The sequence below is a fragment of the Lygodium microphyllum genome, unplaced genomic scaffold (genome assembly GCF_053477565.2).
Source record: "Lygodium microphyllum isolate KBCC unplaced genomic scaffold, Lygodium_microphyllum_v1.1.10 scaffold_218, whole genome shotgun sequence".
Classification (NCBI taxonomy): domain Eukaryota; kingdom Viridiplantae; phylum Streptophyta; class Polypodiopsida; order Schizaeales; family Lygodiaceae; genus Lygodium; species Lygodium microphyllum.
In genome coordinates, this window is record NW_028229701.1 from 5001 (window position 1) to 15000 (window position 10000).

The 10000-nt window shown below is 69.6% G+C and overlaps 1 non-coding gene across 1 annotated transcript; it reads left to right on the forward strand.

Annotated features, from left to right (window-relative positions):
* The first annotated feature begins 156 nt into the window (after positions 1–156).
* LOC148008267 (5S ribosomal RNA) lies at positions 157–275 on the forward strand. The gene has a single exon (XR_015690165.1). It is a non-coding gene; the product is annotated as a 5S ribosomal RNA (ribosomal RNA).
* The last annotated feature ends 9725 nt before the right edge of the window (positions 276–10000 follow it).

Below are 10000 nucleotides of genomic sequence, written 5' to 3' on the forward strand. Positions count from 1 at the left end.
TTTGTGCGTCGCCTCCATGTGCGCGGGGTTTAGGGTTCGCGTTTAGTCGCGTCCTCCGTGGCATGAGCGGCATGGCATGCCGCCATGCCTCGCTCTTGAGCTCTCTCGTGCCACTTTCCGAGTATACAAGAGCTCTTTGGAATTCCTTTGTGTTTGTGGTGCGGTCACACCAGCGCTAATACACCGGATCCCATCAGAACTCCGCAGTTAAGCGCGCTTGGGCCAGAACAGTACTGGGATGGGTGACCTCCCGGGAAGTCCTGGTGCTGCACCCTTTTGCATGCTTGTTTCGAGACCGTGGCATGGAAATCCCCTCGGATCACGTCTCGACTCTCCAACGCTGACATCGTGGTAGGAAACCCCCTCGCCTTGCCATGACGCGGCGCCTCCTCTCCTCGTCGCGATTGTCTTTGCGTACGTCGTGCCTGGCCCCTCCCTCTGCCTCGCTCTCACGTGATACCCCCTCCTCAAGATGCGAGGTATTTTGGGAGCGGAGGGTGTGCCATGTTGTGGGGGGGTTCGGTGGAGCGGGGTTTTTCCGAGGAGGGAGGGCGTGCCATGTTGCGCGGGCGGGTTGTTGGAGCGGGGATTTCTGAGGAGGGAGGGTGTGCCATGTCGCGGGGGGGTGCCATGTCGTGGGGGGGTTTCTTGAGGAGGTCCGTCGGGGGGTGGAAGGTTCCGTGTCGCGGGAGGGGGTCGTGTGCAGTGGGGTGTGTGTGCCGTGTCATAGCGGAGCGGGATTTCTTAGGAGGGAGGGTGTGCCATGTCGTGGGGGGGTGAGGTGACGTGCCGTGGGTCGAGCGGGGTTTTTGGAGGTGGGGTGCGCGGGGGATACGCCGCGTCGTCGGGGGGTGCGGTGGGGTGGAGGGTGCGCCGTGTCGTGGGGGGGTGACGCGGGGTGGGCTGGGTCGAGCGGGGTTTTTGGGGGCGTGGCGGGGTCGTGTGGATGGAGCGGGGTTTTTCGAGGTGGGGTGCGGGGGGGATGCGCCGCGTCGAGGGGGGGTGCGGTGGGGTGTGCCGTGACGCGGGGTGGGGTGGTGTGGATGCAGCGGGTTTTTCGAGGTGGGGTGGGGTGGTGTGGATGCAGCGGGTTTTCCGAGGTGGGGTGCGCGGGGGCGTCGTGGGGGGGTGACGCGGGGTGGGGTGGGTCGAGCGGGGTTTTCGGAGGCGTGGAGGGAGCGGGGTTTTTCGAGGTGGGGTGCGGGGGGGGCGTCGTGGGGGGGTGCGGTGGGGTGGGGGGGTGCGCCGTGTCGTGGGGGGTGACGCGGGGTGGGGTGGGTCGAGCGGGGTTTTCGGAGGCGTGGAGGGAGCGGGGTTTTTCGAGGTGGGGTGCGGGGGGGGCGTCGTGGGGGGGTGCGGTGGGGTGGGGGGGTGCGCCGTGTCGTGGGGGGTGACGCGGGGTGGGGTGGGTCGAGCGGGGTTTTCGGAGGCGTGGAGGGAGCGGGGTTTTTCGAGGTGGGGTGCGGGGGGGGCGTCGTGGGGGGGTGCGGTGGGGTGGGGGGGTGCGCCGTGTCGTGGGGGGTGACGCGGGGTGGGGTGGGTCGAGCGGGGTTTTCGGAGGCGTGGCGGGGTGCTGTGGAGGGAGCGGGGTTTTTCGAGGTGGGGTGCGGGGGTGCGCCGTGTCGTGGGGGGGGTGACGCGGGGTGGGGTGGGTCGAGCGGGGTTTTCGGAGGCGTGGAGGGAGCGGGGTTTTTCGAGGTGGGTGCGGGGGGGGGCGTTGTGGGGGGGTGCGCCGTGTCGTGGCGGGTGACGCGGGGTGGGGTGGGTCGAGCGGGGTTTTCGGAGTCGTGGCGGGGTGCTGTGGAGGGAGCGGGGTTTTTCGAGGTGGGGTGCGGGGGGGCGTCGTGGGGGGGTGCGCCGTGTCGTGGGGGGGTGACGCGGGTCGAGCGGGGTTTCGGAGGCGTGGTGGTGTGGCGTGGAGGCAGCGGGGTTTTTCGAGGTGGGGTGCGGGGGGGGCGTCGTGGGGGGGTGCGGTGGGGTGGGGGGGTGCGCCGTGTCGTGGGGGGGTGACGCGGGGTGGGGTGGGTCGAGCGGGGTTTTTGGAGGAGAGGTGGGGTGCTGTGGATGGAGCGCGGTTTTTCGAGGTGGGGTGGGGGGGGGGGCGTCGTGGGGGGGTGCGGCGGGGTGGGGGGTGCGCCGTGACGCGGGGTGGGGTGGGTCGAGCGCGGTTTTTTGGAGGCGTGGCGGGGTGGTGTGGAGGGAGCGGGGTTTTTCGAGGTGGGGTGCGGGGGGGGGCCTCGTGGGGGGGTGCGCCGTGTCATGGGGGAGTGACGCGGGGTTGGGGTGGTCAAGCGGGGTTTTTGGAGGAGAGGTGGGGTTTAGGGTGGAGGGAGCGGGGTTTTTCGAGGTGGGGTGCGGGGGGGCGTCGTGGGGGGTGACGCGGGGTGGGGGTGGTCGAGCGGGGTTTTTGGAGGAGGGGGGGGTGCTGTGGAGGGAGCGCGGTTTTTCGAGGTGGGGTGCGGGGGGGCGTCGTGGGGGGGTGCGGTGGGGTGGGGGGGTGCGCCGTGTCGTGGGGGGGTGACGCGGGGTGGGGTGGGTCGAGCGGGGTTTTTGGAGGAGAGGTGGGGTGCTGTGGATGGAGCGCGGTTTTTCGAGGTGGGGTGGGGGGGGGGGGCGTCGTGGGGGGGTGCGGTGGGGTGGGGGGTGCGCCGTGACGCGGGGTGGGGTGGGTCGAGCGCGGTTTTTTGGAGGCGTGGCGGGGTGGTGTGGAGGGAGCGGGGTTTTTCGAGGTGGGGTGCGGGGGGGGGGGCGTCGTGGGGGGGTGCGCCGTGTCGTGGGGGGGAGACGCGGGGTGGGGTGGGTCGAGCGGGGTTTTCGGAGGCGTGGTGGTAAGGCGTGGAGGGAGCGGGGTTTTTCGAGGTGGGGTGCGGGGGGGGGCGTCGTGGGGGGGTGCGGTGGGGTGGGGGGGTGCGCCGTGTCGTGGGGGGGTGACGCGGGGTGGGGTGGGTCGAGCGGGGTTTTTCGAGGTGGGGTGCGGGGGGGGGGGGGGGGGGGGGGGGGGGGATATGCTCCGCGTCGTGGGGGGGTGCGCCGTGTCCTGGGGGAGTGACGCGGGGTTGGGTGGGTCGAGTGGGGTTTTTCGAGGTGGGGTGCGGGGGGGGGGGGGGATATGCGCCGCGTCGTGGGGGGGTGCGGTGGGGTGTGGGGGGTGTGCCGTGTCGTGGGGGGCTGACGCGAGGTGGGGTGGGTCGAGCGGGGTTTTCGGAGGTGCGGTGTGGGGGGTGTGCCGTGTCGTGGGGGACTGACGCGAGGTGGGGTGGGTCGAGCGGGGTTTTCGGAGGCGTGGTGGGGTGGTATGGAGGGAGCGGGGTTTTTCGAGGTGGGGTGCGGGGCGGCGTCGTTGGGGGGTGCGGTGGGGTGGGGGGTGCGCCATGTCGTGGGGGGGTGACGCGGGGTGGGGTGGGTCGAGCGGGGTTTTCGGAGGCATTTGTGGTGTGGCGTGGAGGGAGCGGGGTTTTTCGAGGTGGGGTGCGGGGGGGGGGGGGGGGGGCGTCGTGGGGGGGTGCGGTGGGGTGGGGGGGTGTGCCGTGTCATGGGGGAGTGACGCGGGGTTGGGTGGGTCGAGCGGGGTTTTTCGACGTGGGGTGAGGGGGGGTGGGGAGGTGCGCCGTGTCGTGGGGGGGTGCGGTGGGGTGTGGGGGGTGTGCCGTGTCGTGGGGGGGCTCGCGCGAGGTGGGGTGGGTCGAGCGTGGTTTTCGGAGGCGTGGTGGGGTGGTGTGGAGGGAGCGGGGTTTCTGGAGGTGGGGTGCGGGGGGCATCGTGGGGGGGTGCGGTGGGGTGGAGGGTGCGCCGTGTCGTGGGGGAGTGAGGCGGGGCACGGTGGGTCGAGCCTGGTTTTTGGAGGAGTGGTGGGGTGCTGTGGATGGAGCGGGGTTTTTCGAGGTGGGGTGGGGGGGAGGCGCCGCGTCGTAGGGGGGTGCGGTGGGGTGGGGTGGGGGGGTGTGCCGTGTCGTGGGGGGTGACGCGGGGTGTCGCGATGCCCCCTCCCCCCCACCATGCCCCGACATGACGCGACGCGCCCCCTCCCCAACATAACATGACAACCCCCCTCCCCCCCCCCACGACATCCCCCCACCCCCCATGACACGACACGACGCGATGCGCCCCCCCCATGACGTCCCCCCCTCAAAAATTCGCCTCCCCCCTCAACACACACCACCCCCCCCCCTCCCCCCCCTCAAAAATTCGGCCCCCCCATGACATCCCCCCCAGCCCCCATGACACGACGCGACGCGACGCGCCCCGCCATGACACGACACGACACGACGCGCCCCCCCCTTCCCCCCTCAACACACACCACACCATGTCGCGACGTGCCGCGCCCCCCCTCCCCCCCCCCCCCCCATGACATCCCCACCCCAGCCCCCCCACCCACGACACGACATGATGCGATGCGCCCCCCCCCCCCCCCCCATGACATGACACGATGCGACGCGCCCCCCCCCCCCCATGACATCCCCCCCCATGGGATCCCCGCCCCCCCATGACACGACACGATGCGATGTGCCACCCTCCCCTTAACACACACACCCACCCAACGCAATGCCCCCCCCCCCCCCCCCCCCCCCCGCGCCCCATGGCCTGACACGACGCGACGTGCTTCCCTCCCCTTAACACACCCACCCACCCTCCATGACGCCCTCCATGACGCGACGTGGAGGGGGGGGGGGGGGAGGGGTGGTGTTTTGTGTGTTGAGGGGGGGGGGGGGCGGGGGGTGGGGTGGTGTGTGTTGAGGGGGGATGGGTGGGGTGGTGTGTGTTGAGGGCGGGGGGGGGGATTTTTCGGGGGGGGGGGGGGGGGGGGAGGGGTGGTGTGGTGTGGGGTGGTGTGTGTTGAGGGGGGGGGGGGGGGAGGGGTGGGGTGGTGTGTGTTGAGGGGTGGGCGAAATTTGGAGGGGGGGAAGGGGAGGGGTGGTGTGGTGTGGTGTGTGTTGAGGGGGGGGGGGGGGATTTTTGAGAGGGGGGGGGAGGGGTGGTGTGGTGTGTGTTGAGGGGGGGGGGGGGGGAAAGGGTGGGGAGGTGTGTATTGAGGGGGGGGGGCGCGAATTTTTTGGGGGGGGGGGAGGGGTGGTGTGTGTTGGGGCCGGGGGGTGGGGTGGCAAATTTTGGAGGGGGGGGGAGGGGTGGTGTGGTGTGGTGTGTGTTGAGGGGGGTGGCCGAATTTTTGGGGGGGGGGGGGGTGGGGTGGTGTGTGTTGGGGGGGGGGGGGGCGAATTTTTTGGGGGCGGGGGCGGGGGAGGGGTGGGGTGGTGTGTGTTAATGGGGGGGGGGCGAAATTTGGAGGGGGGGAAGGGGAGGGGTGGAGTGGTGTGTGTTGAGGGGGGGGGGGGGGGGGGATTCTTGAGGGGGGGGGAGGGGTGGTGTGGTGTGTGTTGAGGGGGGGGGGGGGGGGGGAGGGGTGGTGTGGGGTGGTGTGTGTTGAGGGGGGGGCGGGGGTGGGGAGGGGTGGTGTGGCGTGGTGTGTGTTGAAGGGGGGGGGGCGAATTTTTGGGGGGGGAAGGGGCGAAATTTGGACGGGGGGGCGAATTTTTGGGGGGGGGGGGGGAGGGGTGGGGTGGTGTGTGTTGAGGGGAAGGCGAAATTTGGAGGGGGGGAAGGGGAGGGGTGGTATGGTGTGGTGTGGTGTGTGTTGAGGGGGGTGGCCGAAATTTTTTGGGGGGGGGGGTGGAGTGGTGTGTGTTGGGGGGGGGGGGGGGGGGGGCGAATTTTTTGGGGGCGGGGGGGGGGGGGGGGGGGGGAGGGGTGGGGTGGTGTGTGTTGAGGGGGGGGCGGAATTTGGTGGGGGGGAAGGGGAGGGGTGGTGTGGTGTGTGTTGAGGGGGGGGGAGGGGTGGTGTGGTGTGTGTTGGGGGGGGGGTGGGGTGGTGTGTGTTGAGGGGGGAGGGGTGGGAAATTTTTGGGGGGGGGGGCGAATTTTGGAGGGGGGGGGGGGGGGGAGCGGTGGTGTGGTGTGGTGTGTGTTGAGGGGGGGGGGAAGGGGCAAAATTTGGAGGGGGGGTGAATTTTTGGGGCGGGGGGGGGAGGGGTGGGGTGGTGTGTGTTGAGGGGGGGGCGAAATTTCGAGGGGGGGAAGGGGAGGGGTGGTGTGGTGTGTGTTGGGGGGGGGGGGGGATTTTTGAGGGGGGGGGGGGAGGGGTGGTGTGGTGTGGTGTGTGTTGAGGGGGGGGGCGAGGGGTGGTGTGGTGTGGTGTGTGTTGAGGGGGGGGGGGGGCAAAATTTGGAGGGGGGGGGGGAGGGGTGGTGTGGTGTGGTGTGTGTTGAGGGGGGGGGGGAGGGGTGGTGTGGTGTGGTGTGGTGTGTGTTGAGGGGGGAGGTTATTTTTGAGGGGGGGGGGGGGAGGGGTGGTGTGGTGTGTGTTGAGGGGGGGGCGGGGAATTTTTGAGGGGGGGTGGGTGGGGTGGTGTGTGTTGAGGGGGGGGGGGGGGGAATTTTTGGGGGGGGGGGGAGGGGTGGTGTGGTGTGGTGTGTGTTGAGGGGGGGGGGATTTTTGAGGGGGGGGGAGGGGTGGTGTGGTGTTTGTTGAGGGGGGGGTGGGGAGGTGTGTATTGAGGGGGGGGGGCGCGAATTTTTTTTGGGGGGGGGGGGGGGGGGGGCAAATTTTGGAGGGGGGGAGGGGGTGTGTGGTGTGGTGTGTGTTGAGGGGGGTGGCCGAATTTTTGGGGGGGGGGGGGGCGAATTTTTTGGGGGCGGGGGGGGGGGGGAGGGGTGGTGTGGTGTGTGTTGAGGGGGGGGCGAAATTTGGAGGGGGGGAAGGGGAGGGGTGGTGTGGTGTGTGTTGAGGGGGGGGGGGGGGGGATTTTTGAGGGGGGGGGGAGACGTGGTGTGGTGTGGTGTGTGTTGAGGGGGGGGGGGGGGGAATTTTTGAGGGGGGGGGGGAGGCGTGGTGTGGTGTGGTGTGTGTTGAGGGGGGGGGGCGAATTTTTGGGGGGGGAAGGGGCGAAATTTGGACCGGGGGGGGGCGAATTTTTGGGGGGGGGGGGGAGGGGTGGGGTGGTGTGTGTTGAGGGGAAGGCGAAATTTGGAGGGGGGAAGGGGAGGGTTGGTGTGGTGTGGTGTGGTGTGTGTTGAGGGGGGGGGGATTTTTGAGGGGGGGGGGGATTTTTGAGGGGGGGGGGGGGGGGGGGGGGCGAATTTTGGAGGGGGGGGGAGGGGTGGTGTGGTGTGGTGTGTGTTGAGGGGGGGGCCAATTTTTTGGGGGGGGGGGCAAAATTTGGAGGGGGGGGGGAGGGGTGGTGTGGTGTGGTGTGTGTTGGGGGGGGAGGGATTTTTGAGGGGGGGGGGGGGGGGTGGTGTTTTGTGTGTTGAGGGGGGGGGGGGGGGGATTTTTGAGGGGGGGGGGAGGGGAGGTGTGGGGTGGTGTGTGTTGAGGGGGGTGGGGGGCGAATTTTGGAGGGGGGGGGTGGTGTGGTGTGGTGTGGTGTGTGTTGAGGGGGGGGCCAATTTTTTGGGGGGGGGGGCAAAATTTGGAGGGGGGGGAGGGGTGGTGTTTTGTGTGTTGAGGGGGGGGGGGGGGAATTTTTGAGGGGGGGGGGAGGGGTGGTGTGGTGTGTGTTGGGGGGGGGGGGGGGTGGGGTGGTGTGTGTTGAGGGGGGTGGGGGGGGGGGGAGGGGTGGTGTGGTGTGGTGTGTGTTGGGGGGGGGGGCGAATTTTTGGGGGGGAGAAGGGGCGAAATTTGGAGGGGGGGGGGGAGGGGTGGGGTGGTGTGTGTTGAGGGGGGGGCGAAATTTGGAGGGGGGGAAGGGGAGGGGTGGTGTGGTGTGGTGTGGTGTGTGTTGAGGGGGGGGGGGAAGGGTGGGGAGGTGTGTATTGAGGGGGGGGGGGCGAATTTTCGGGGGGGGGGGGGTGGTGTGTGTTGGGGGCGGGGGGGGGGGGGGGAGGGGTGGGGAGGTGTGTATTGAGGGGGGAGGGGGGGCTGAATTTTTGGGGGGGGGGGAGGGGTGGTGTGGTGTGTGTTGAGGGGGGTGGTCGAATTTTTTTGGGGGGGGGGGGTGGAGTGGTGTGTGTTGGGGGGGGGGGGGGGGGCGAATTTTTTGGGGGCGGGGGGGGGGGGGGGGGAGGGGTGGGGTGGTGTGGGGGGGGGGAGGGGTGGGGTGGTGTGTGTTGAGGGGGGGGCGAAATTTCGAGGGGGGGAAGGGGAGGGGTGGTGTGGTGTGTGTTGAGGGGAGGGGTGGTGTGGTGTGTGTTGAGGGGGGGGGTGGGGTGGTGTGTGTTGAGGGGGGGGGGGGGGGGGCGAATTTTGGAGGGGGGGGAGGGGTGGTGTGGTGTGGTGTGTGTTGAGAGGGGGGCCCAATTTTTTTTGGGGGGGGGGGGGGGCAAAATTTGGAGGGGGGGGGGATTTTTGAGGGGGGGGGGGGGAGGGGTGGTGTGGTGTGGTGTGTGTTGAGGGGGGGGCGGGGAATTTTTGAGGGGGGGGGAGGGGTTGTGTGGTGTGTGTTGAGGGGGGGGGGGGGGGGGAATTTTTGGGGGGGGGGAGGGGTGGTGTGGTGTGGTGTGGTGTGTGTTGAGGGGGGGGGGATTTTTGAGGGGGGGGGGGAGGGGCGCAAATTTTTGGGGGGGGGGGCAAATTTTGGAGGGGGGGGAGGGGGTGTGTGGTGTGGTGTGTGTTGAGGGGGGTGGCCGAATTTTTGGGGGGGGGGGGTGGGGTGGTGTGTGTTGGGGGGGGGGCGAATTTTTTGGGGGCGGGGGGGGGAGGGGTCGGGTGGTGTGTGTTGAGGGGGGGGCGAAATTTGGAGGGGGGGAAGGGGAGGGGTGGTGTGGTGTGGTGTGTGTTGAGGGGGGGGGGGGATTTTTGAGGGGGGGGAGAGGTGGTGTGGTGTGGTGTGTGTTGAGGGGGGGGGGGGAATTTTTGAGGGGGGGGGAGGCGTGGTGTGGGGTGGTGTGGTGTGGTGTGTGTTGAGGGGGGGGGGCGAATTTTTGGGGGGGAAAGGGCGAAATTTGGACGGGGGGGGCGAATTTTTGGGGGGGGGGGGAGGGGTGGGGTGGTGTGTGTTGAGGGGAAGGCGAAATTTGGAGGGGGGAAGGGGAGGGTTGGTGTGGTGTGGTGTGGTGTGTGTTGAGGGGGGGGGGATTTTTGAGGGGGGGGGGGGGGGCGAATTTTGGAGGGGGGGGGAGGGGTGGTGTGGTGTGGTGTGTGTTGAGGGGGGGGGCCAATTTTTTGGGGGGGGGGGGCAAAATTTGGAGGGGGGGGGGGGAGGGGTGGTGTGGTGTGGTGTGTGTTGGGGGGGGGGATTTTTGAGGGGGGGGGGGGGAGGGGTGGTGTTTTGTGTGTTGAGGGGGGGGGGGATTTTTGAGGGGGGGGGGAGGGGTGGTGTGGTGTGTGTTGAGGGGGGGGGGATGTGGTGGTGTGTGTGGGGGGGGGGGAAATTTTTGGGGGGGGGGAGGGGAGGTGTGGGGTGGTGTGTGTTGAGGGGGGTGGGGGGCGAATTTTGGAGGGGGGGGGAGGGGTGGTGTGGTGTGTGTTGGGGGGGGGTTGGGGTGGTGTGTGTTGAGGGGGGGGGGGATTTTTGGGGGGGGGGGAGGGGTGGTGTGTGTTGAGGGGGGTGGGGGGGGAGGGGTGGTGTGGTGTGGTGTGTGTTGAGGGGGGGGGGGGGGGGGGGGGCGAATTTTTGGGGGGGAGAAGGGGCGAAATTTGGAGGGGGGGGGGAGGGGTGGGGTGGTGTGTTGACGGGGGGGCGAAATTTGGAGGGGGGGAAGGGGAGGGGTGGTGTGGTGTGGTGTGGTGTGTGTTGAGGGGGGGGGGGGAAGGGTGGGGAGGTGTGTATTGAGGGGGGGGGGGGGCGAATTTTTGGGGGGGGGGGGGAGGGGTGGTGTGGTGTGGTGTGGTGTGTGTTGAGGGGGGTGGCCGAATTTTTTGGGGGGGGGGGGGGGGGGTGGGGTGGTGTGTGTTGGGGGGGGGGGCGAATTTTTTGGGGGAGGGGGGGGGGGGAGGGGTGGGGTGGTGTGTGTTGAGGGGGGGGCGAAATTTGGAGGGGGGGAAGGGGAGGGGTGGTGTGGTGTGGTGT